The sequence below is a fragment of the Acipenser ruthenus genome, chromosome 21 (genome assembly GCF_902713425.1).
Source record: "Acipenser ruthenus chromosome 21, fAciRut3.2 maternal haplotype, whole genome shotgun sequence".
NCBI classification, from domain to species: Eukaryota; Metazoa; Chordata; class Actinopteri; order Acipenseriformes; family Acipenseridae; genus Acipenser; species Acipenser ruthenus.
Window position 1 is genome coordinate 170,239 of NC_081209.1, and position 23,216 is coordinate 193,454.

A 23,216-nucleotide genomic window follows, 5' to 3' on the forward strand; every position below is an offset into this window, starting at 1 on the left:
ATACATACTGTCTTACTGCGGGTGCTTGTTTAAAGGTAGACCTGGCACTGCTATACATACTGTCTTACTGCGGGTGTTTGTTTAAAGGTAGACTCGGCACTGCTATACATACTGTCTTACTGCGGGTGCTTGTTTAAAGGTAGACCCGGCACTGCTATACATACTGTCTTACTGCCGGTGCTTGTTTGTGTACAGCATGTTCCATTGGAAAGCATTTAGTTTTTGGGTGTCTTGTTATACAAGTGCCTCAGGTAGGTGTGCTTCTTTCTTTCAGGTCTCCTCTCACCTCATAGTAAATCTATTTGCATTCTGATGTTTGTATTTGTCTGGGTTGGGGACTGGTCTTGTCTCAGCAGTAGATCCAGTGCATCTGTGAACCGATAACATCTTCAGTAGCTACAGCAAGGCTTTACAATATGTGCTGGTGACAAAGCTCAGCAAAAAGATGGGGGGAAAAAGTCCCTTTTGGATGATGTAAAATTGGCTTTAGGTATGGTTTTGCTTTGAAGAAAGCTGCTGTCTACTTTACCCAGAAGGGACACGTCTGCCGGCCAGGTAACAGAGAGCCTGCTTCATAGTGCTAGCTGTGGATACAGTCATGAATTCACTCATCAGGACCCCAAAAACAGTGCAATCTGATCTGTGTGCCTCTGGAAAGTTTAAACTGGGGCGCTCCGCACCGCAGGGAGACACTTTGTGAATATAATGTGAGTGCGTATACTTTAGAAGAATCATTGTCACAATGTATATACCGGTCTGTGAGTGTGAATATAATGTGAGCTCGTATACTTTAGAAACATCATTGTCATCATTGCGAAATGCTTCTTCAGGGTGAGCTTTTTGTTTTATTATTTTATTTGTAATGGTTTTGTGCCACTCAAGCCCTCCATTTAAAAAAAATAATGGTATCGCTGAATGTTTCACTGTATGGTGTATGTAATACAATCGGTATAGAAATGATATCAGAAACAGTGAAATGTAAAGTGTAAAACGCAAGTAAAGGCTTTCCCCTGTAGTTCTGAAGAGGAAGGCGGTGATAGCAATGTTTGAGGAGCTGAAGCTCTGTGTTTAATTGTAGCTGGAGGAGGATGATTGAGTTCACATGGTTTACCAGCTCATTTCCTTTACAGAATTGCAGAAGGCTGGTTTTTTGGTTAACCCTTTTTATGTTTACAAAATAGTTACATGATGACATAATGAGGCAATCTTTTGTTTTATTCTACGAAGAGATGCCGCTGTTTCCTGTAGAGCTGCGTTTAGTGACAAACTATACCGTCTTTCCTTGTTTGTTTCTTTTTTTTGTTGTTTGTTTTAAATATTTATGCTTTAAAAATATGTCCAGCAGATAAGCATGCTATACATGTCCATATCTTTAAGGATGGACTAGGTTGATAATAATGGATATATAGCACTGCATCATTATAATTATGGATGTATAACACTGCATCATTATAATTATGGGTATATAACACTGCATCATTATAATTATGGGTCTATAACACTGCATCATTATAATTATGGGTCTATAACACTGCATCATTTGGTTGCAATGTGTACGTATAGATAAGGCTGCATAGTTACAAACTTACACAAAATGGCGTGTAAATCTTGAAAACCATGCAGTTATCAGTTGTGAAGAGCTTTTATTGTAGTGATAAGCACCTGTGGCATATAGTTCAGTCTATCATATACATTTTTTATATGCTTTTCTCTTGCAGTCTGCTGGTTAGCATCATTTTGCTTCTCAGCTCAAACCTTTTAAGCTTGATCTCTTGGAGGGAGCAAACCCCTTGTCTCCTCCGGAGCTGCAGCATTAAGAGTTGCTGTCTGGCAAGCTGTGTTCCTCATCACAGTTTGTATTTGCTCTTATCTGCATTCCCTTTATGGGAGCCCTGCACACATGCCCTGAGCCCTGAGACTGATGCTATCACGGGCAGGGTATTTGCAGCAGAGCATGCAGTCTTTGGCACATCAAAGGGCCCCATCCTCGCCCAGCAAAACAAAGCAAAGCAAAGAGGGGCGCCAACTGCAGCCCAGTGCGGTGCCTGCATTCTGCATGATCGGAGGCAACGGACTCGGGCTTGGCTTGTGTGGGAGGAAAAACAAAGGCTGCCCCCCCACATATTTATAAAAAGTGAAGGGAATAGACAGGGGGTGCAGTGAAGTAAAGATGTGAGATAAGCAGAGACAGGGAATGAATACAAAAGCCAGAATGAGATCTCCTGCACAGATCTGATTGGAGGGATGCTTTGGATAGCTTGGTGTACACTCTCCTCTTTGTCCTGGGCAGTCTGAACTGAAGGTCCAGTTTGATGAGGGGTGGTGGTGGGAGTAGAGTTGACTGGGACTGCCTTGAAATGTATTTAGAAATAGCAGGGAGCTGTAGTTGTGGTTTGTGGGGATTCCTCTACATGGAGTTGTTGGGATCCTTTTTGTAAGGAATGTTTCTTTTAATGTAGCAAGGCAATAAAAAAGTTTGCCTTTTCCCCCCCAGAGCTAGCATTACATACACTATGCACAGACTGTTGGGTGGAGTCTATGTGTGGAAGCAGGACATATTTTCTGCTATACCTCACATGCTTTAAATATTTAAACCTTTTCTTTTGCTTATATTCTAGGGGCTGTTGAGCTACATAAAAACCCTTTCTAGAATAATGTGTTTGCATGGAACATGTTTTCTTACTCTGAATTTTGGGTCGTCTTTCTTCTTCCTAACACACAATGCTGTTTAATATAGAGACCTGTCCTGCAGATTAAAATGTGCACTGGCCTTTTTTATTTTTCTCTCCATGACTGAAAATGAAGTGGTGCTGCTAATATTTGACATTCTTGCAGGGTTTTCTAGGCCAGCTTGTTAAAACGTTAAGCACCTGTTAATTATGAAAGCATCTCTAGGTTCTGAGCTACAGGTTAATGAAAGCTTTTAGGTTGCTTGCCAAAATGTGTTTTTTTTCCTCCTCATTACATGCAAATGGTTTGTGCAAGTGTTTTGAAGTTCATTTTGTCTGGTTGAAATGCAAATGACTATGCAAATGAAGGCATTTCTTTCCTTGTTATGTCGAGCTAATTGATTTGAAGTCAATATTCATTTTAACGTGTGTTTTTTAATAATTGTCCCTGGTTTTTGTTTGGTTTGTTGCAGGGTGACAGCAGTAAGCGAGCCCTGATTAAACATAAATATTTCCTTTAGTTCTGCAGGTGGTGAAACGTTTCTCTGGCAGCACGTCGAGTGGTTATCTGTGGATTCTTCAGCTCTATATAGATCGTCTATCTGGGGTGTAACCCTTAGCTGTTGAGTCACTCCAGGTTTTGATGCTGGCTCAATAAGACACATCCTGAGATTGTAAGCCATGAAGGGTGTCTAATTGAGTACCAGTTTTGTTTTGTGCCAGAGCCTGGAATGTTTACTAACTGGCCATTGACTCTTATCAACAGTCCTTTCTTAATTTCACTTCTTATGATTCACTTCGTAGTCAAGTGCCTAATACTGTGCTTTGTAAAGTGATTCACTTCCTAAAGGCCTACACGTTGTCAGCAGCACAGAACCCTTCTTGTTACACCAGCTCTCAGTCTAGTGGGTAGTGGGCTTCTATCGAAAGAACAAATCTGTCTTTTATAGAATACTATACAAGGTAATGGAATTATTTCCACACCAATTAAAATTTCTGTCTGTGCTACCATTCATCCATTGGTTTTGTTTGCTTAGGAACTCTAGGGTGCCATGAGCGTATTTAATAATTAGTCTTGTGTCACATTTCATAGCAAATATACTGAATTCTGAATGATTTTATTAGTGGTCGTGGAAATTTTAAAAGTGTGTGTTTTGTAAAAGGGTTCTGTCAACTCCAGAAATGCTGTAGTTGTGTAGGTCACTACATTGACTAAAGGTTTGTGGTGTTGAGTGCTGAGTGCTGACCACTTGTTGCTGCAGTCCCACCTACAAGAAGGAACACAAGATAATAAAGCTGTATCGAACCCTATTCTGCAGACTTGTCCTTGAAATCTGCTTGAGCTTCTACTGACAGCAGTAGATAGCGAGTTAAACCCCACATTCAAGGAAGTGAAGTACAGTAAACAAGAACCCTAAAGCTTCGGACAGTCACAATTTAAAATCGCCTTGTTTGATTTGAAAAGTCGTTTTTGATGTTCAGTGCTCTCCAGAGCCCAGCAGCTTTTATTTTGTCGTTTTGTTGTACTCAGTTATTACTTTGGCCTTCATTGGGTAGCACATTTTGGGATTCATCATAACTGCCTGACAAACAAGCTTGATTCCCCAGTGCTGCGACTGGGCTAGGTCACTGATGAAGCCTCACATTGAAATAACCCTTTTTCATGCAGTTCAGCTAAGCTGACCCAACACAGTGGGAGGGCATTCTCTGCTAGAGCTGATTTATGGATGTTGCTAACTAAACAACAGAGATGGAGCCTTTGATTTTTTTTTTTTTCTCTGACTCTAATTCAGATGTATGACAACCAAAAGAGGCCTGGGAGATGGAAGCTGATTTAATAAATTGCCTGGAATCCATTCCGATCGTGTCATAAAACCTGCCTGCCTGCCTTATACTGTAGAGAGTGCTGGGCCCGAGGCTGGCCAAATGTAACATGCATCTCAAACGACCCATTAAAGAACTTGTAGAGGCTCGAAGCAGCAGGGCGAGACCCTCTGGGCAGGGTTTCTTTTCGAAGTCTGATTTATTTGACACTGTTTAAAATGTTTTGATTCGCTTTTGTTTGTTTTTTTGCTGTTGTGAAGTGTTTATTTTACATCTTATTTTAATGTATTTAATTGTTATTGTAATGTTTTTGCTGTATCGCTGCCACTATTTAAGATTACGGGGGCAATTGCTTCAAGCAGGACTGAAAGCTGAACAAGCAGCACTCGTACCCCAGCCCTGTCCCCCTGTACCCCAGCCCTGTCCCCCTGTACCCCAGGCCAGCAGCACCTTTCTCACTTTTATCTTCCCGTTGACAGAGCGTGGATGAATCAGGAATTGTTTCCCTCTGGTGTGCTTTGCGGTTGAACAGTAGCTGCAGTCGTCTGTGTCCCGGGAACAGTGTTTCTTGATTTCTTTCTTTTTGGTTGGGGGTTAAGGCTGTGCTACATTGAGGGAAGAGGGGGAAGGGGGGTTGGTCGCCTGTCTTCCTTCCTGCTTTTATCTCACAATTCAAAGACTTCACGTTCTACTGGCCAGCTGCCTGCCAGCTCCTTTCATTGTCCACTTTATGACCCCAGGCGCAATGAAACTGCACCTCCACTGGGCTCTGCCAGCGGCCAGCCGCTTGATGTGGACATTGTTGCTGCCGTGTCTCTCCCTCACCCCGGCAACCAGGCCCTTTTGTCCAGTAGCCCTGGCTGTCTGCCTGCAGTCTCTTTCTCTTCCCGCGTTATGGATGAGTCGAGTGTTTGCCGGTTGCTGGCAGGCCCGGAATGGAGTTCCCAGCTCCTCATCTCGTGTTTGATCACTGCAGGGAGATGCATTGCGGACTGGGCTTTGATTCGCTGTCTTCCCAGCTGTTGCACTTGGACACAGCTGTGGGCTCTTTAGGAAAAGGTCATGCATTCATTAAATGTGTGTGGCTTTTTTAAATGTATTATTATTTAAGTAGGGAGAACATTTGGGATTGTAACACAACAGTGTTTTACCTTGAACACTTACAACTAGTAAGCAAAGTTTCACATTTTGGAATATAAATGAGGAAACCAATTGAACCCAACAGGTATATGTTGGTGTTTTAAGAAGTAACACAGCCACCCAAGTGTACACCAGTGTGCAGAGACGGGCCTCGTCAAAATAACTGAAGTCTCCTTTCATAACGAAAGCTTTTAGTTTTACTGAATATGTGATGCTGCAGTTGAGCTTTATCTGATTTGCCACCAATGGCAGTGACACATACACTTTGTATAATCCGCTTTGTACATTTATTATTTCATCTATTTTCGGAAGGTTTATAAAAATGAATCGGAGATGTCTCCATGAAGAAGGGAGATGCATGGCTTGACTTGAATGCAGTTTCTGAACATTATTCTGTATTATAGCAATATAAAGTCCTTGCATATCATTTGTGATGTTAATACCTGTGACATGCCATCTCAGATAAGAGCACATACGCCTTGAAATAATAACAGAACAGTAGAGACAATGCATAATCCTCATATATATATATATATATATATATATATATAATATTGTAATATTCTATGATATCTGTAGCCATCATGTCCCTAAACAATAATATGAATGCATTTCTGTATGCCGTTTTGGATAATACTTTCTATTTCTAACTTGGTTGGTTCACAGGACGTCCAGTCAAGAAAGAGGCACAATTTCAGTTCCCACCATCTCAACGTTCTTTCTATCAAGGTTTCGAGCTGCATTGCATCCAGAAATGTTGCTTACAGATGTGGAACCATTTCCTCTGACCTGGGCTGCTTTGCTGTGCTCCGCTGCTCAGCTCTCTAATTAGCTGCTGGAATATAACCCTGATCGGCAGTTTCCCTGAGCGCTGACGACAGTCCTGCCGGGAATAGCTGTGGTTTTACTCCTGACCTCTGGTTTTCTGGCTGTGGTTAGGAGAGTGCTGCAGGGTACAGGGAGAAGGGAAGGGGTGAACAAAGTCAGCTGCAGATGGACCAAAGAATGTCATCCTTACTAGTGTCAAAACCATGAGCTTGTAGAAAGAATGCAGTGTTTTTTGATTGTTTTCTTTGCTGTGTTCACCTCACTGTATTGTAAGTGACTTTGTGGGTTGAGGTGAGACATGAGAGCTGGGAAATGGGGGGGGTCAGCATTGTAAACCCAGAAAATAGCTGGAACAGTATTTGCTGATATTCACATAGACCTGACATTTCCTTTACATGATTACACGTTCATTATTTAGTACTTTTAGCAGTTGTGGGATTCCTGCCAATGCAGTGTGTCTCCTTGAAAGACTCCCTTTGTAACAGTAGAACATATTTCAGTCGGTTCGAACACCTGACCTGACGGCAGCATCGATGGTAGTGATGACGACTATGTTGAAATCAATATAATAATAGTTTGCACGTTGTGTTCTGTGTTTGGGTGGAATCTGTTATTAGTGTTTCTACATATGCATTGTACAGCGTTATAATGGGATTCAGTCTCCTGCATTTCCAGCTGTGCAAGCCCCAGTCCCTGCAGATAGGAGATTAATGGCCCACTCTATTGCTGGGCACAGCAAACTAAACTCCCGACCGGTGGGTAAACACTGATGAGTCATGCGCTTTGTGAGGCGCTCATTGCTATTCTAATCCAGGTTTTGCCCTTTTAGGAAAGAGGGCTTTACTTTTTGTCTCTGAAGGGAATCGTGCCTCAGTAATTCCGACCTCCCGGGTACATTGTGGGGTGCAGGAGTGACTGCAGTTCAATGACGTTTTCCATCAGGCTTGTCCTCGGTTAATGCAGTTTACTGAGAGTCGTGATAATCAGTAGTGCCGCAGGGTGGTTGACTGGTTCAAATCTCTGATTTTTATTAACCTGTTTTTAATTCCATGTCCTCTCTTTCTCTGTTCACTGTCATGCTAAATACAATCTTGATTAGGAGGACACGCACACTATGCTAAATATTCACTAGGATTCACACAGGTCAGATCTTCTGGCTGCATTCAATACATCTGTTCAGGGTTTAAAAGAAATGAGCACGCATTTTAAATGGTTATGAAAAGCTATTTTCCATCCCTGACTTTAGGAGTACTGTTTTGTCTCCTGATTTAAGATTTATTGGAGGCTTAATGCATTAAACTGTAGCTGTTGCTACTTTTTAAGTAGTATTGTAATAATTTGTTCTGAAAAATGTGTTTTGAATGAATTAACACTGCGGGTCCCTTATCTTTAGCAACGAAGAATTTCTTAAGTAAACTATAAATTTGTTTTCATTCCAATCAGGATTAAGGCGCGGTGTGCTGAAAGCGTATTCAGGTGAAATACTGAACAAAGTCATTGTAAGCTTTGACTTGTCCATACTGTACTGTAGTTGTTGGCAACTCATTTTGTAATAATGTTTTCTGGCATTAGCTGGGATTGATTGAGTCCCATTGGAAGAATAGTGAGTTGACATCTGCTTGTTTTGTATCTGGTCATTTTAGATGGCCAAAGTGATTTGGCCGCAAGCTATTATCTCCTCGCTTTCCAATAGCTTTGATTTCCTTGAGTGGACGAGAGGGAAGGATTTAAATTTGAACTGCAAGTGATCTCATGAGCTGAATTACTGTGTAAAACCAAACCAAACCCCAGGATAAGTGTACTGTACATTTATACAGATGGAGAGCACACATATAGTGTGATGTAACATGCACGAGAGGTGTAGTGCAGGGTTGGTGTGTGTGAATAAAGCTGTTGCGCGAGTCTTTTTATCTCTACGGTGTACCTCCCAAAAACAGCGAATTTGGAATCCAGAGTCTTTACTGCTACCTGTTTCTGTACGTACAGATCTGGAAGTTCGATTTATGAAAATGATCTTTTAATTTGTCTCAGTGGTTGCATAATAAATAAAGAATAATGTCAGGTTTGGCACACAAACGTCTTTCCTGCGACGGGTTTGACATTAACCATGGCCCCACGGCCCGGGGCTGCTAGGGATCGCAGTTTATTATAGTTATGAAGCACCACAGGCCCAGCTGGGCCAGTAACATTTTTTAACTGTATAATGTGTAAATAGTACAGTGCACATGGCTTCCGTTTCATGAACGCAGGAAAATGGGTCAGTGTGCCAAAAAGCTTAAAAAAAACTAAAAATAATTTACCAACTCAATTTTAAAAACATTCCTCCCAAAGAATATGCATGCGAGCGAAAGTTTTTCCCCCCACCTTTCGGGTTTTTTCAGGACTGAGTCAGTTTGTGTTCACAATGCAGTTTGCAAGTGCACTCGGCTCGTTCTTATGGTGTGTGAACCAGATGTTTACAATATCCTGCAGGCATATTGAAAGATGGCAGCTATTGATGTATTGCTCCGGTTTTTGCGTGTTTTAGATTCTTGCATATTGCTGTAGAAGAAAGCTCTGCTGGAGCATTTCACTAATTTAATGAATACATTTCTTGAATGCCTACAGCAGGAGAATGCAGTTTACGCAATTCTGCACGGTTCTTCTAATGTGTGCATTAAACAAAGTAATACGAGAAAAGATTAAATATATTTTATTATTTTGTGAGTTTTGCAAGATTTTGGTGTCTGACCAAAATTTCTACCAGAACTTCAGTTTCTTGCCCTATCCATGTAGTTTAGGGTTACCAGGTTTCCACAGTGGAAAAACAGCAAGGTGTTGTTTTTTTGTTTTGTTTTGTTTTGGGGTTTTTTTGCCAGAAATAACATTATATAAAATAACACATTAATAGTTTAAAAATTAAACATTAAACATATAGTATACACATAATCAGAATGGCTAAACAAATAATCCATAAGATTGTTTGTTTGTTTGTTTGTTTGTTTGTTTGTTTGTTTGTTTGTTTTATTTTTGAATGGCGCTAACACACAACCTAATACATTACTCTGCTATTAGCTTACAGTTTTGTACTTATTATTGGGCCAGTTAAAATTGTATCCAGGCCAATAAAAACACTACCTCAGTGGCCCAAGGGGCCAGCAGTAAAAAATCTAAATGTAGAGCCCTGCTGTGCCAAGCACAAAAGAAACATTTAACCCTGTAGATCCCTTGAAGCATCAGAGGCCTGCTTTAGAACAAGTGGCTGCTGGGTAAGATCAGGGCTGGCCAATCCGGGAGCAGAGGGCAGGCTCTGCTGGGCGCTGCAACTTAACCTGGTCGATAGATGGGATCTTTTTTTGCTTTTGAAGATGGTCATGGCATTGGCTTAACTGCTTAGCTTTGAAGAAAAACTCTATTACCTGCTAATTCTGGGAGGAAAAAGTTCAAATTGAAATCCCTGGCGAGGATTTTGCTAGTGACAGAATGTAGCATGGGCACACAGCGTCGTCCAGTATATTGGCTCTTACTTCATTCATTGTTAAGGGTTGCTCTGTGTATTCACAGCAGTATTTTTATTTGATTGTTTTCCTCTGGATCTGAGTAACAGCACTTCCAGTTTTGAAGTACTTCCACACAGTTTCCGGAGTTCCTGGTCGTGTTGTCCAAGGTTCTCCCTGAAGGAATAGAACCCGTGCCCCTCTTCCCTGCTGCCTCTGTCTGGAATTCCATCGCTTTGCTCTGTTTATTCCCATTCCCATTTCCTCTTCAATATCCTTAGTGAAATTGGAGCCCCCTGTTTTCGTGATAATGCCGTCGAGGGTTTTGTCTTGGATGAGCTGTGGAAGGAGGTTTCCCCGTGCAGTGTGTTGCAGCAGGCTCTGATTAGTCTGTGGATGAATTGGGTCCCCTTGGACCACCATTGCTGAGAAGCAGTATTCTCCAGAAACGCGACGGATACGAGGAACGCTGGAACAGCTCTGTAGATGGGCCGGGCTCTCATACTCCAATCGCTTCATGCTGTTCTGTATTTTTCACATTATTGTTTAATGCTATATTTTTTCTGTTGCTTTACAATTGCAATATTGCATCCTAGCAGAACTTTACTATTTTCAATAACTGCATTCTTCTGAGCGTGCAGTTTAATTTTCTGATTCAAAGCTTTGTGTAATGTATTTGCTTGTAAAACAGTGTTTCACTTGAATTTAGGGTGGATCAGTTTTAGTCTAGATTCTCCCAAGCTAGCTAACACTTTGTAAACAACACAAGTCAAACTGGATTCCCTGCTGTAATCTTCCATTGCAAACCCTGCTTGACCTTCTAGGTTTTAACAAGGCAATGGGGACTGAGAAATGTAGTGCAGTCCCTACAGAGGATGATGCAGCTTCTACTGACATTTAGACTTCACATCTCGAAAGTGTTACTGTAGCATCGTCTCAAAGCTGCCACAAGGATCTAGGGACTGGAACCTCATTACACACACATTTTCTTCATATTGAGTTCCCCCCCGGACTGCTTATATTTATATTGGCTTTGCATATAGTTTCATATTCTCTTAATCACACACTGTTGTATTTTATGGAATGAATGTGAATCCATTAGGAATACTTCCTGCAGTTTACATAACACATGCGCACACAAACACACAGGGTCAAAATCACAACGCATGTAGCTCTGTGCTAAAACCAAAACCAAATCTATAACTAGCAAGAAACATGAATGCACTGCATACTGTGGAAGAGCCTAGGTTATTGGTCTGAAGCTTTTTAGCTCTTTTTGGGAATAGTATGCAAATATGGCATTATGCTGTTTGTTGCAAGGATGGCGGTGTCTGAATATGTGAGTTTTTTATTTAATAGAATAATAGACAAAGGTCAAGCTCAGTTTTAATAGTGCTGCAGGTGGGGTGAGCCGCTGTAGCGCTGGCTCTGAGTGATGTTTATACTCTGTCAGCTGGAGCTGTGCTTGGATCAGCCTCGTTCTGTCACAGATACCATGTCAAAATGACAGGCGAGCAGGAGGGAGAGCAGCTGGAAGGAAGATACACTGATGCATCTTTAGTAGTCAATGTGGAGCCGGTGCTGTAAAAACCGTATGATATAAATTGCTGAAATGTGTCATGTAGGTTAGCTGAAGACATGAGAACTTGTAACACTGGAAACCGTGACGATCGGCCTAGAAGGCATGATTTTTGATGTGATTTTTTAAGCAGCTAAAGAGGAAAATGGTCACCTGAAAGGGTTAAAGGAAAAACAGTCAATATTATTTTCCTGAAGAAAGAGGATTGTAAAATGTGAAACGCTGTGCTTTCCAGCAGACATTGTGTCCTGCCATTGCAGCTCACCACTTCTTAAAGAAGTGCAGCGGCGTGACCTTAGTAGGGCAGACAGGAAGTGAGGCAGGTGAATGTTTCTTCCTCTGCAACACCAGCACCAGTTAGTGTTTCCTAAAGAAAACAAGCGTGGGAGCTGTGAAACCTGAGCTCTGTGGTAATCAGACTGCCAGCTCACATTCAGCTCCGGGCAGTCGGAGGCCAGCTTTCCTTAAAGACGAAAAGGGCTCGGGTCTTGTGTGCAAAGCCTGTATCTGTCCCAGTCTTGAATGATACAGTGAAGGTGTTGTATTGGTGTTTGAGTCGGAAATCAAACCTTTTTAAACGTGTCCTGTCAGGGTGTGTTGCTTCCCAATTTCTAACCTTAAAGCCTGGAAAGACAACGCTTGGCAAGGCCTGCAAATAATAATAATAATAATAATAATAATAATAATAATAATAATAATAATATCTTTATTTTTATATAGCGCCTTTCATAGTGAACCACCATCACAAAGCGCTTTAGAGGTAGGCTATGAACTGTGCATTATATGCAGAGTCACTTACAATAGGACATTGATTTAACATCTCATCTGCAGGATGGAACACAAGGAGGTTAAGTGACTTGCTCAAGGTCACACAGTGAGTCAGTCAGATGCTGCAGCCAGAGTGCTGACTCCCACATGTCGTTCACAACACATTACTCCGGTTCTTAAATCACTGCGCTGGCCTCCTGTTTAAATCAGGATTCATTTTCATATTCTGCTTACTACTGTACTTCTAAGGCCCTTGATGGTTTGGGGTCTTTATATTTACAATAGATGTTGGTACCGCGTGCTCCTCGTCACACCTCAGGATCAAGTGAACGCTGAACTTCTGATGGTTCCTAGAAGCCGTCTACAATCAGGAGGAGCAAGGGCCTTCAGGTGCTCTGCTCCCTGCCTGTGGAACTCCATCCCAGGGCATGTCAGGAATGCTGGCACTGTCAAATCTTTAGAATCAAATTTAAAAACAGATTTGTTTGGTTTAGGTTATTGGTGAGCTGTGTTGATTGGCCGATCGATTTAAAAAACAAAACAAAAAAAGGTTTGATTGTGAAGTGCCCTGGGATGCTCTGCATGAAGAGAGCTACATAAAAGCAAACTGTATTGTATTGTATTGTATTGTCTGATGGGTCTCAAGCCATCCTAGCTGCTTCCACTGATATGTTAACCTATGTGCTGAAACTTCTTCAGATTAGGCACGGGATGGGTCTCTGCTGCTGTGCAGTTACAGCTGTCACTGTGAGCTCTCTGAGGGGGAGGGATGTCCGGGTCTTCAGACACATATTTGTCTCGGGTATGGTTTTTATTTAATAGGCAAAAGGGGGGGGGGGGGTGTTCAGAACCAGCTTAGTTCAAACAATCAGTACATTATTGATGTATAATTTATTGAAATATTGCAAAACTCTCTCAGGAGGAAGGGTAAAGTTGTATCATTCATCATGGTCCTGTTTATTTTTAAATTTGTAAACTGAATTCAAATTCCAAGGCCATACGGGTTCCAGATTTCTCAGAACTGCAGCAATCCTCTAGGAAGTTTCAGAGGTGTAAACAAAGTCAAGTGGAGTGTAAATAGTTGTAGAGTGGATCAGGGCAGCATCCAGTAATCGCTAGAAACACATCATTGAGTCTGAAGCTCTCTAGCGTGGGGGGTTTCACAATGAAAGCATAATGTAAACCAACTGCTGCATAAGCTGGCCGTTTAGAAGAGACCGTTTCGACATGTACTGCATGCAGTGATCTGTTTAAAATCCAGTGCTGGCACATCAAAGCAAGCCTGCAAAGCTCATGACAAACACCAAGGATTTGGAAGTGACTTTAAAGTGAGGCAGTAAGCAATATCACTCTAGATTGGCAATAACAACTTTGGATTGGTTGAATATACATTCTGGGAGAGGTTTGTTTGTGTTCAATGTTCAGCATTCACAGAAAGATTGGTCTGTGCATACCTTGTGACAGCCGCTTGAGAACTAAATGTCTGGTGTTATTTCTCAGGGTGAGACGCAGGGCAGAAGAAGGCTTTTGCCGTGGTCATTTGAAACCATTTGGAATTTGTGAGCTCCAGCGAGTCAGTAATGTCCCTTTCCTTTTCCTTTAATGCTGGTGCCCAGGCTTTTCATTCCTGGACCCAGAAGAACCCCCAGTGGGGCTGTGTTCTAATCGCATTCCGAAAGGCTAGGCAGCAGCTTGTGCCACATTCCACAATTCTGGGGGCTTTCCAAGCGACGAAGGGATGGATTTCTCCTAGCAGCAATGTTCAAAGGGAGGGAGACTTCAAAGGGGATTCAGAAGCGAGGTGTTGATGACTTCTGTCCTCCAGGGTACCGATTTAGCTCGTTCTGGACTTCAAGTCATTTTGTAGATCTCTCCCAGCCTTTGCCTTCCTATGGCATTACTCACATCCTATTAATGCAGACTTTAGCTTTGTTTTACACTGGCCGATTAGGCTTCTTTCCGTTTGTGCTAAAAAAGCAGAGCAGTGAAATTGCAAAGAAGCTTGATTTTGTATTTTACCAATAAGAAATGGTTTTGTAAAGCTTGACGATATCAAATGTGAGTAGGCTGCCATGAATACTGTATTAGGCCGACCGAAACAGTAGGAGCAGCTGCTTCCCTGCATCCCGTTGTCAGCCCCTCTCACTCTTTTTTTAGTGACACCTGCAGGCATTATTTCTGTCATGCAGAGAGAAGGCAAGGTTTACAATTAGAATTAATTTATCGGAGCTCAGATAATAAAACATGTGTGTGTTTTTTTTTTTGTTTGTTTTGTTTTTTTAAACTCGGTATAACAGACGATTTCCTTGTGTATGTAAATCACTTGCAGTGTGTTTTGAATAAGGTAAATGACATCCCGTCTGTGGAGGAAGGAAGTGGCTTCATTAGTTATTGTTAATTAAGTGCTTGTGGGAAACCTTTCATGGGTAATGAGGGTGTTTTATCAGAAAGGGCTGTTTATTTGTTAATTTGCACCACTTTGAGGAAAGGAGCAGATGGTCGGAAAAACACAAAAGGAATTTTGCAATTCCCATTTCTGCCAGACAGTCTTGTTCACTGAACACGCTTGCTTAACAAGCCTGCTGAACTTTCGACAGTAAAGTTACCGTTGTGGTGCATAAAGCTCTGTGAAGCTGCTTTGTAGAGCAAACGCAATTCTTAAATATACATTTACCATAAGCACGGCCCAACCTAATGATAAACAACAGGAAGAACTCTTGTCAACTCTTTGGGGGGGGGGGTTGCACTGGCCCACTTCCATTCATAAACCGTTGCGCCCTAATATTGTATTCTTAACATTTTGTTTGGCATAAACTAGTAGCATATGTCACTTTGGCAATATCTGCATGTTTATTGGTTGGGTACTCTATGTTTTGAATAGAGTTCTAGATTTCTAATGATTTGCAACCTGTTTAATAGTATTAGTCACCTACGATGAATACATATTAACACCTATTTTACACAGATCTCTTGGTATTCAAAGCCATGGAAAGTGTAATGCATGCTAATAACATATGATTGTTCTGTTTATTGTTGCTGTGGAGCCAGAAAGTACTGGATTTCAAACTAGCAAGCATCACAAATGTTTCCTTGATGGATAAAACCAAGCGCTCTCTTTTTGAACTTGCTGTACACGATCCACACAGGATGTCCTGTACTTTTGTTTGAAGTGCAATATAAAACCTTGTTTAGTGTTTCCACAGCACCCTGCCAAAGTATACATGACGGCACCCCTAGATCTGCCTGAGCCTGGGCACTGGGCTCTCTTCTGATAACCCATTGCTTTGGAGAATTGTCTCCCCCCTGCATTTCTTTTCCATAAATCTTGCTTTTAGGAGTAGCCATGGGTTTCCTATTGGCAGCTATTCTCAGTCTAGCTGCTTTCAATGTCTGCATGTGTATTGTGATTTCCTACAAGAAATAGCCTTCTGGTGATGTAATACAATTCTTTTAAACACAGATTGAGTTTTTAGAAGTTGTTTAAGGTGCCCAATTAAAGCACAGAGTGGTCTAACATTTTCACACACGAGTGCCTATTGTTTCTATATCACTGATTACTGACCGAAAGTTGAAATGCTCACACCTGTAGGTGTTCATGCAGGTAGGATAGGATATAAATGATCATTCATGAGGTGTTCTAATAGATTTGCACACTGCTGTATGTTGTGTGTGACATGGGAATTCCTAAAATCCAATCCCAGCTTTCAAGAAGACCTGCGTGAGGCTCTGAAACTGTCGACTGCAAGCCCAGCAGTATATATTGACATATTTCAGGGATATTAAGTGTCCATTCGAAGTGTCTGCTTGCGGTATTGAAATCGCAGCAGTGTTTGCTTACATGGTTACCATGAGGACAGCGTCCAGTTGTAATTTCACTGAAGGCTGCGTCAGGGCAACAAACCTCCAGATGACAGGTTACTTGTGAGATTATGTTAACAACACCATTTTCCACATTTCTTACGCTCATCTTTGATTCCTAAATATGTCTTAATGTACGCCTCCCGTGGTGTAATTCATAATTTGTATGTCTGAAAATATGTAGTGGTGATTTTAAAAGAATAATAATAAAAAAAAACCATCAGATCTAATGCGTGTTTTTCCAGGTAACCATTGTGATCTGATGAAGACAGGTAGTGATTTTTAAACAGCCAGAGAACATCCCTGTCGCTGCCAGTAGGGGGGGTAAGTGGAGTAAAGTCCCCCCTCTGTACAGTAAATAAAACACAGTGGCTATTAAGTTTAGAAAAAGCCCCAGTTCCTACGAGCAGAAATGCTGTGAATGCTTTTCACTTTTGTCACTGTGCCATCCTATCTGTTCTGTTGCGAGGACAAAAGAGAGGAAGTTTTCTTTTCTCTTTCTTTCTTTTGTTTTACTCAACGGAACCTTTCTGAGATAATATTACAGAGGGAATGCTGCTTCCACCTGTGCGGCTCTCCCAGCTGCGTTCTGTAACAGTAGCTGTGCCGTTCAAGGACACGCCGCCCTTTTCAACTTATTTCCACCACTTGGGGACCAGGCAGAGAGATCCTGTAACTGGGAAAGTCCAGCTCCACCCTGCCTACATTTCCATTTGTGCAGTTCAAACACTACAGAGCTTCCCCTTTATAAGGAGACCTTTTATACCACAGGTTTTGGCTCCCATTAGCCCCATAATTCCGTTTCATTCCCATTATAAGGTGGAACACAAGCAGCATGGTCTGGTAACTAGCGAAAGCAACAATGGTGTGGTTTTTTTTGTGTCCTAAGCTTGATCAAGGGTGGAGAGAGAGTGATCTCCCTTCTATACAATCAACTGTTCAATCGTCTCTCTTACGAATTTGGATTTTCGGTGGGCTCTTTTAACAAAGCAGCCACAATTTCAAAGAGCTCAACACGCTGTCAGCCCGGGAGCTTCAGAAAGACAGCTTGGGTATGCTTGGCAGGGGACGCTTCACTCTTTGCCTGAACATGTTCAAGCTACTGGGCTCCCTGCTATCTGGGGGATGTGCTTCAAGCAGTAAGGGTGCACAGTTGTTCAAATAAAATATGTATGATCAATTTGACAGTGTGTCTGTTGTTAAGTTAACATAACATTGAATGTGTAATGAGCCATCCTATAAACAGATATTGCTGTAGTTTGTTGTCATCGTCTTTTACTTTGGAGAGAATATACTGCTGTCTCAAAACTGTAAAAAACCAAACAAAACACACACAAACTGTGTAAAGCACTACAGCTATGGCCAAAAGCTTTGCATCACCCTAAGAATGAACAAATTGTGCTTCATAGTTGAATGAAACCTGTTGAATAATGTTACGTTAACATATATTGAGTTACTTATTGCCTTGTACTTTTCCATATACTTAACAAAAAACTGACAAATTAAAATTTGACATTTCGAAATCTAACATAAAATACTGTACTACTATTATGGCTTTCTGGTAGACTTCTGCAATATCATTTTGTAGTTTATTTGATTACATGATGTTAAATAAAATAGCTAAATTATTTTTAAATATTTTATATATATATATATCATTTTTTATTTTATTTATTTGTTTATTTACTTCTGTATCAATCCTAAAATTCTTGGTGATGCAAAACGTTTGGTCATAGCTGTCTGTCCTTTTCAGTGACATGAGCACTGTTGTGAAGGGGATGTGATAGATTAAGCTGCTACAAGGCTAGTGGCATCCAGCACCACCCTCTCTGTAGCACCACTCTCGGCTAGTGGCATCCAGTACCACCCTCTCTGTAGCACCACTCTCCCAGTAAGTCTCTTGTGGCAGTTCTTCTAGAACACGGACCCTGTTTTCCACACAGTGCTGTGTTTGCTTGTGGTTTTCTACAGCTGCTCATATCAAATGATTTTTTATTTCCTGATAGCGCAACGGGAATGCAGATACGAGACATTTTCTTTCATATCATTTTCTAAGCTGCCACAATGGCTGGCAGTGTGTCCCAGGGGGACTGTTTGCTCTCAGCGCTGTGCTGTTTGTTCAGTGTGTTATCATTTTTTTTTTTTTACACACAAGGAAGTGTTAAAATAGGTACGTTGCCTTTCAAGACTCGCAGATTCACAGCTGAACTATGTGCAAGCGTCTCAGGTTAACCTAAACAGAGGACAGTAAATACTTACTTTAAAATACCTGGGCAAACAACGGCTGAGGGGCCAGTTTATAGTGACCAACCCTTCACGTGGGAAGGCCCTCCATGAGATTGGGAGTTGGAGTTTTATTGCACCTGACCTGTTTGTAAATCGTTTAAGTTACAGGCCTTGAGTTTTTGGCCAAATCTCCAGCTGCATCAAATTCTAAGACAGTGTTGTGTAAAATGAAAATGTTTTGGGGCCATGACTTGACACCAGGATAACCCCTTGGTAACGATTTAATTCCAATATAATATTGTTTTAATATCAATGGGTTAGGAGTTACCTACTGTATCATTTCTCTCATCAAGCTGTGGTATAACCTCAACAGAATGTGCTGGAAACTAATCGTGACAAGCTGAACTTATTTAGCTTTTCTCTTTTTTTTTTTTTTTTTTTTAAAAAGACAAAAATGTGCTCAAATGCTGCAGTGCGTATTTCTGTATTTATGATTAGCTCCCTCAAACAAACAAAACCCAGTTTGTTAAGTCATAGAGGTACAAATAGAGTTTTGGCTGATGGAAATGTAGAGGAGTTTGAAAGAAAGAATATAAAGTGGTTGTGGCAGAGAGCATCAGAGTGGCAGGGGATTGTGGACGTGACAAAGAATAAGGGACTGGGTGGTGTGGCTTGCATTCTGATTCACTCCCAGAGGAAAACTCCAAAGGATCTCTATAGGCATGTTCTGAATCCCTTAAGAAGGACAGTCAGGTTAATCCTATGGGATGATGTATTTTTTTATTTTTCTTGGTCCCAAAGGTTTCCTCCTTTTTATTCCTTCTAAGGAATCTGAAAAAAGGTCACCTCCTATGTTAGAGTCCCGATGTAGCTCCCTTTTTATATTTTGTTTTACAGCTTTGGTGTGACACATTAAGAACTGTTTTAATAGTTAAAACCTTGGATACACTCAGAGTTCCTTTTAGCTTTCCCAGTGACCGACTGATCGGATGTTGTGTCCTGTTCTTTCGCTAGGCGTGTTCCTCTGTTAGAAATCCAATTGCAAGCCTCCTTTGGAACGAGTGCCAGCTCTGAGACGGCGATACTGGGAGGAGGGAAGGTCTCCTCTAGAGTGTCAGGAATGGTCTCAAAACCCCAGGACAGGCAAGGGAGACTGCTCCTCAGTGAGCAGCTTGTGGGGCCTTATTGGGAAGAGGCGGGGGGCAGCATTTATCAGAACAAAAGAGGTTGTGCAGCAGCAGGCATCGAGTAGAGAATGAACAGAAAGCAGCACCCGGGTCACAAGCATTCCCTCATCTACAGCAGGGGATGACGATGGGCTGTTCCCCTTTATAATCCCAGGGGCCAAAACATAGAGCAGTGATCCAATGACCAGTGCAATAACCAGCTTCTAAAAAAAAAAAAAAAACGAATTCTATGTAAGTGAAGGCGAGCACAATGGGGCAGTGTGTGGAGACCAGGGTGACAGACGGAGCTCTGACATTCTGTTAGACTCCAAGCCAGAGGTCACAGCGCTATTTACTTCCTGTCCTTCTTTCCATTGGCCAACAGGCTTCTCAGTGTTTATTTGATCCCCCCCAACTCCCAGCCACCACCCTGCTTTGGATATTCAGAATGAAATGGGTTTAATCTTTGTCTGACTCGCCCTAGCTCTGTTCCAATATGCAATATATAATAGACTGTTCAACAGGTTCTAGAAACATTTGATTTTGTGAGTGCTGTGTAGCCTCGTGTTTTAAAAATGTTTTTTTTGTAAACGCATAGTCAACCTTTTTAGGATGGTAAGCGTAGGCTGGTAAGCAAATACATTTTAGCAAAGTCTGCAGAGCCATGAGGTTTATAGCAGCATATCGCTGATGGCTGTTTCATTTACCAGCACAGGGATTCCACAAGATGGCAGGGATCCTGCATCTTCATCTAGGTTCTGGTCTATTAACGTTAGAGACATTGCTGTAGAGATGGGTGTATACTTTACTGCATGTTGGAGAAGGGCGAGGAGGGCTGTTGGTATCAGTGGAAGTCTCTCGTGACTCTGCATCTCAGCTCATGTTGAAGGGGGTGATGTTCTGTTGGTACCAGTGGAAGTCTCTTGTGACTCTGCATCTCAGCTCATGTTGAAGGGGGTGATGTTCTATTGGTACCAGTGGAAGTCTCTCGTGACTCTGCATTTCAGCTCATGTTGAAGGGGGTGATGTTCTGTTGGTACCAGTGGAAGTCTCTCGTGACTCTGCATCTCAGCTCATGTTGAAGGGGGTGATGTTCTGTTGGTACCAGTGGAAGTCTCTCGTGACTCTGCATCTCAGCTCATGTTGAAGGGGGTGATGTTCTGTTGCCTCTCCTCTATGAGGACGACTCGAATCCTTTGCTTATGTCTCTGAGGGGATCGGTACCTCCAGGTGTGTCTGCACTGGGGATTTATACAAGAAAGATTACACGGCAGAGAGCTGGAACTGTCCTGATGAAAGCTGTTGAGATATTCTCTCTGAAATATTTTCAATTCAATCAATCAACCCTCAAGCAACAATACTAAAATAGATTGCAGATGCTTTAAAAGATTGGATCACACTTTGGTACAGTAGGAGACATTCCACTTCTGATAAAAGGCAGTGGGTCAATCACTACAGTAAAGAGATGTTAATATTGATATTAATGAACAAATTGTACTCTTTGCAGATATTAAGCCAGGATGGCAGCTGGTGCACTTGCACAGAATTCAAATCCAGAATGTTTTGGTTAGAAGTCTGAGCTACTAGGGAGTTTCCTACGACAATGCAGTGAATAGCCCTGCATGTTCATGGTTGCCATGTGTTATCACAGTTTAGTTTTTTTATAAAGATGAAAATTGCAGCTAGATCTTGGCTCTCGTAAGTTTTAATATTTAAAATGGCTAGACAGGAGTTCATGTGATGATAATGAGCTCTAGTGTAACAAACTCTCAGGCAGGCTGCACTTGTTCTGGTCGGGAATGCCTGGTTTTGATGGAAGATAATCGAATACCTGAACTTGCCTTTTGAATTGGGGATGTTTTTGTTATCCTCTAGCTGGAGGTATGGTGTTTATTCCCCCTTTTTTATTGAAGCGAGCAGAAATGTCTGTCAATTCTACAAGCATGCACAGAACTTGTTTTGTTGGGTGGAGAATTTCTTGTACCACCCTTTGAGAAGTTTTAAAGTAAAAACCTCTTCTATAAAGAAACTTAAAGCTAAATAGCTTCATCACAGTGTTCTCTTCCCCAGTAAGGAAAATATACATTCCTGGGGCAATGCAAATGGTACACTGGTATGCACACCTGTTGCAGTACCATCAGTGGGTTCTTGAAAATCTTTAAAAGACTAAATTGTGGGAATCTCAAGACCGTACCATAAAGCCAAGGCGTTCCAGGATGTAAGACAAACACTCCAACACTATGCCATGGGCAAGGAGGTCATGCAGAATATCTTGTAGCCCAACAAGAGAGAAAGAGTGCAGGGCTCAGAAAGAGAGAGGGCACCTGGGTCATCCCTGCCCGGAGGCTGCAGCCATGTGTTGGCGCCAGGGTTTCAAAGCTGGTTTATTGTAGGGGTTGGGGATTGTTTGGTCACTGGACTAATAGGATCAATTGGGCCAGGTCATCATCTTGGCAAGTTTCATGCAGATGTGTGGTAACGTTTTGTGGTCTTAAACCAGGGAGAAGGAAATCTGGGAACAGAAGGCAGCTTTAGCCATTAATCTGCTTTAGAATTAACAGAGTATTTAATACAATTTGTTTCATTAGTTGGATTTTTTTTTTTGTACCAGCTGGTAATTAGAGAATGTTTTTATTTATATTGTTTATTTATTTATTGAGTATGGCAGATGTATACATTTCTTCTTCTCTAAGATGATACAGTTTTCTTAATGTCTGTGCGTGTGTAGCTTCTAACAGCACCTACAATGCATCTGTTAATAATGCACACAATGTGGTGCTCCCCAGTCTGTTTGCATCACACTGGATGCTGCCCTGGAGAATATGCTACAGTTCAGCCTTGCTTTAAATAATTTATACAAATCCTGTGTTCTTCAAAGCTAGAAGTTACTGAGGAGTATCAAAGGCAGGATCCCATTTATTACATAGCGATGGTGTTTTTGTTTTACATTCACGACAGGGTACTGCAGTTGCCATCCTCCCTGTTCAGTGTCATTGTATCGGGTTGGTACAAGTTTGAGGTCTGGAGTAAAGTGCTGCTCCTGTAGCTGGGAATGAAGTTAATGCGGTTCTTCCATCATCTCCATGTCCCTAAGATTCAGTTTACTACCCGTTTTTAACATCCTGCTAAATCTCCATTGTTTCAGCTTGGATCAATGTTTCCCATGCTTCAGAACAATTACTGAAAAAAACATCATCTTCTGACAGACTCTTCAAGCCTGATTGTGGGGGAGTGGCTTTGACAATGAACCACTGGAAGAGTCTCCTGTCCAAGAAACCACTCCCCTTCTTACTCAATGTACCATGCAACAAAATTACAAGGAACTAGATATATATATATATACTGTATATATGTGTGTGTGCATAATTTTATTTTTATATAGAATTAAAGCTGTTCTCTAATTGTGTCTTTATTAAAATACGTCTGCCCACCACGAGTCTCCTCAATTCAGGTCAGTGGTCATTCTTTAGGTACCATGTCATAAACAGCCCTGCTTACAGAGTCCTGTATTGAGTTTGGAGGAGTGCATTGGATTGTACATTGTGTGTAAAGCCCTGGTTGCAGAGGAGGGAAAAACATTGTGTTATTGGCAACGGTCTACCCTTCCAAAAAGATTTGTGGAATAACAAATCAGTTGCATTACTTAACTGCATTGCAGGTATTTCTCTAACATTTCATGTAT

General features: G+C 41.5%; 1 protein-coding gene across 1 annotated transcript in view; it reads left to right on the forward strand.

The window, feature by feature from the left end:
• The window catches only part of LOC131699002 (E3 ubiquitin-protein ligase znrf3-like), a 67,488-nt gene that overhangs the window by 12,162 nt on the left and 32,110 nt on the right, over positions 1–23,216 (forward strand). The window lies entirely within an intron of this gene.